Below are 4,144 nucleotides of genomic sequence, written 5' to 3'. Positions count from 1 at the left end.
TAGTTGATTTTTGCACAGTTTTTCTCTCCTTTGATAAGGTTTTGAGTTAAACTGGCGTCTCTTGACCCGGCCTGACTATAAGCCATTACTTCAACCCGGTGTTTCTTAACCCGGCGTAGCTTTCAATTATAAATTGTTAGCACATAATCAATTATAAACCGGCGTCTTTTAGCCCGGTCTAGCATTGACTATAAGTCGCCAGGATGATCATCCGGTGTTTATCATAACTCGGCATGGCTTATTATGCACCAGCACAACATGGTGGGAGTTATCAACACTCAAGATTTGGGTTATCACCCTTACTATGCAAGTTGGTAAACCAACGATGTGGTTTATATCACAGGTATGATATATTTCATATGTTGTTGCTTTACAACCTTGGTTATAAAAACTCTGGCTCTGTATTGGATATCATAACCCGTCCGGCGGTAAACCGCCAGGACACATTTAAGTTTCTCAAATGCAGAAGGCATGATTTTATGAAAGTACTAAGGCATATGAGCAAGCATAGCAACAATCATGACGGATTGCACAGTGTCATGTAGCAGTGCACGATGGCACAAGAACAAAGTATTTCAACTAGCCTATTACAAGGTGCTTTGATGCCCAAAAGAATAATTGTTTGTTGCACAAGCTATAATCTGCGAAGCTAAAACTGGCTGCCGGATTATGACTCATCACCAGGCTGACGAGAAGTTGATGGGTCATCTTGCGCCGGTTCAACCTCCTCCTCCCCACCCAGTGGCTGGAAGTCAATGGTGGCCCAATCAATTCGGGTTAAAGCTTGGAAGACAGCTTCATCACTTATAAGATTGGACGGTTCAACGTCAGGGGCATAGGTGTGCTTACGGAATGGCGGGATAAGATTCTACACTTCTTTTACAGCTGCATCAACCTGTTTGTTGTCCGTGTCATAGCTGGACCGATGGACAGACAAGTCCACTTCTTCGGCCAATTGGCTTGCAAGCGGGCGCATCTCCTTGGTCAAGGTTTTGAGGGCTTCATTTTCAAATTCTGACATGTCTTCTTGTTGGCCAGGATAGCCTTTCCGATATCTGCTGGGTCAAGATCAGCTATCCAAGCTTTGGCACGAGTCAGTGCTGATAAAGCGCCAGCCCTTGCAGCAGATCGCTTTACCTCTTCTATTTGGGCAGGTGTCATAGATAATTTGGCCAATGTATCCTTGATCAAGGTTGGCGGCGGTTTATTGTATTACGCCGCGTTGATGACTCGTTGAGCACCGGTATACAGTTGTTCTATCAAAGTGTAGGCTGCTTTCAGTTTCATGCTCATATCTGAGCCTAGATGAACAACACGGCTACCTACACCAGTTTAAGAATTTGCTGTTAAACTGGCAGTTTCAAAGATGTTTAAGAAAGGCTCTTGCAAGGGGTACTTACCAAATAGAGCAGAAGTCATCGCGTTGATTTGCCATTTTAAGCCACTCAGCTCTTCTAATACTGGTTTAAGTGCCGCTTCAGCATCTTCTGCTCATTTCAGCAAAGCGGCTTTTTCAGTTTCCCAGCCTGCACGCTCGTTCTTGAAGCCATCCTTGAATTGCTCCATGGCTGTTAAAGCGCCTTTCAGTTCATCCTTCGCCTTGGATGTTTCGGTTTGCTGGAATTTGATATTTTCTTGGAGATCGGCGATTTGAGAATTTTTGCTAGTTAAGTCAGCCTGCAGCACACAGAACAAGTAAATTGGCAATATTCTTTAAAAGTCCCAAGCACATAACAAGTTATACACTTGCACTTGGGGGCTAATGTGGATTGCTTCTTAATAACTGTTATCTGAAGTCCCAAGGCTCAATACAAGTATTCATCTTGGCACTTGGGGGCTAATGCCTAAATTGACCAGATCAACCGGATGTGAAGGAATTCAACAAAGTTGAGCTTTACAACGGAAAGTCCTGGTTCATCTTGAAGAGATAAACCAGCCCTTGGGGGCTACATAGTTGAAGTTTTTTCTAATCAAAGTCCCGGTCCATCTTGAAGAGATAAACCGGCCCTTGGGGGCTACACTGGAGTTGAGATAAAGCTCAAAGAAAGATTTATAAAATGTTTGAACAGAAGTTACCTCATAGTGCTCCTTCATCAAATTGACTAAACCGGCTTCATAATCATGACTTGTGTACAGGCAGTTTAGAAATCTGGAATGGACCTCCTGAGCATTGAGGTTAACGTAGCTGGATAAATCTGTTTTCCACTTGCCTTTGCCCATAGCAGCAAATTCTTCCTTGGCACTATGCTTGGATAAGCGACCGGGTTGCCAGGAATAGTGTGACCAGTACAAGTAATAACAATGTCATCATCACCACCTTTGGCTGGGCTTGGCGGATTGTCAGTATTCCTGGCTAGGCTTGGCAGATCATCTTCATCCTTGGCTGGGATTGGCGGATCAGCATGAGGGCTAGCCGGGTTAACCTCCGACGGATCAACATAAGTGTCCTGACCTTGTGGCACAGGATCATCCAGAGCAATTTCAGTATCTCTATCAGCAGCTTCTGAGGTCCTTTCTGGTTCGAAAGATGGATTCTCCTCAGTAGGAGTATTCAGTTTGGCTTTTTTGCTGAGGCGGGCTTTGGCACTGCAAGTAACAAATAGAGGTTAATATGGTAAACCGGCGCAAGAAAGCAAAAACTAAATTAACTATACTTACCCAGGGACGGTCTTGAGGGGAGGCATCTGTGTGGTTGATGAGTCACCAGAGGTTGAATTGGAAGTTCCCTGATAATTCAAATCAGACGAATTAAGAGGGTATTGGAAGCAACCCATCAAGGGATAAGATTTATTAGAAGAACAAGAGACCTCTGCACGGTGTTTTCGAATTGGGGTGTCTGGTAAACCGGAGGAAGTAACCTGATGGCCACTATGCCGGGTTGTGCGACGAGCTTCATGTTGCTGTGTCTCCAAAGAAAAGTGTGGATCCAAATGAGCAAGAGGATGTGAACGTTTTACTTTCTAGACTGCGCGGCGAAGTTTTTGTATCAGCACATGATCTAAATCAGAGGAAAGGGAGATTACCTCTACGTGGTCAGCGCGGCTGGCTTTCGCATCATCCTGATAATGATCATTGTCAATAAGATGCATGAAAAATGAACCAAGGGAGTCAAGTTCTACCTCTGGTTCCGAGTCATCAACATCTTCGGGCGGATCAGAGGACTCAGCGGTTTTATTTTTTGCTGGCCTCTTTGTGACCTTGGTCTTGTTACGAGGTGCTCTCGCCGGTTTGTCTTGTGGTTTTGCCAGTTTATCTTGAGTTTTCTTCTTCCAGAACAGATCTTTGTCCTACAAAGATAAACAGAAGGCTATCATAAAGTGTTAAAAGGGAGATGGATTAAAAACAGAAAAGTAAATTCTTATAGCTGGCGGTTTGTTGGAGGCATAAAAAGGACGCAGCCCAGTCTTGCTGCACTCAGTTATCGGTTCATCTAACTTCTTTTTGACAGACTCAGTGATCTCGTCATCAGTTAGCTGTATTTCAGTGTGCCGTTGAGGATCCTTGGCATCCCCAGAATATTCACACATTAATATGGTGCGATGGCTTAAGGGCAAGATACCCCATGAAACCCAGCAACGTACAAGGTCAATACCGGTTAAACCGTTTGCCATAAGAGCCCGGAGCTTAGCAAGCTGTGGTGCATATTTTGATCGTTCTCTGGCAGTCAACCATTGAGGCAATGGATGTTCATTGCTGAGCCGATGAGCACGATAACTCGGCAAAAGATTTTCATCTTCAGGAGCGGTGTTTCGGCAATAGAACCACGTCTAATTCCAATCCTTGGGGTGGCTATGATGTTTGGCATGAGGAAAATTGACTTCTTTCCTTTTTTGAATCGATACCCCGCCAAGCTCTGTATTGGGGCCGTCAGTGAACTCAGTATGGCGGTTCAAGTGAAAGAAGTCTCTGAACAATTCAATAGTTGGTTCTTCTTGCAGGTAAACTTCCCAAAATACTTGGAAGTTACAGATGTTGGACACAGAGTTCGGTCCAATATCTTGAGGATGGAGTTGGAAGCTGGCAAGCACATCACAGAAATTTTTGATCTGGGAGGGCTAAACCCTCAGTCCAGATGCTACATAAACACAACCACTTCTCCATCTTGAAGTTCAGGAGGATTCTCAGTACCTGGGACTCGCCAATG

This window comes from Triticum aestivum, chromosome 3B (assembly GCF_018294505.1).
Source record: "Triticum aestivum cultivar Chinese Spring chromosome 3B, IWGSC CS RefSeq v2.1, whole genome shotgun sequence".
NCBI lineage: Eukaryota > Viridiplantae > Streptophyta > Magnoliopsida > Poales > Poaceae > Triticum > Triticum aestivum.
Note: the sequence above shows the minus strand (reverse complement) of the source record.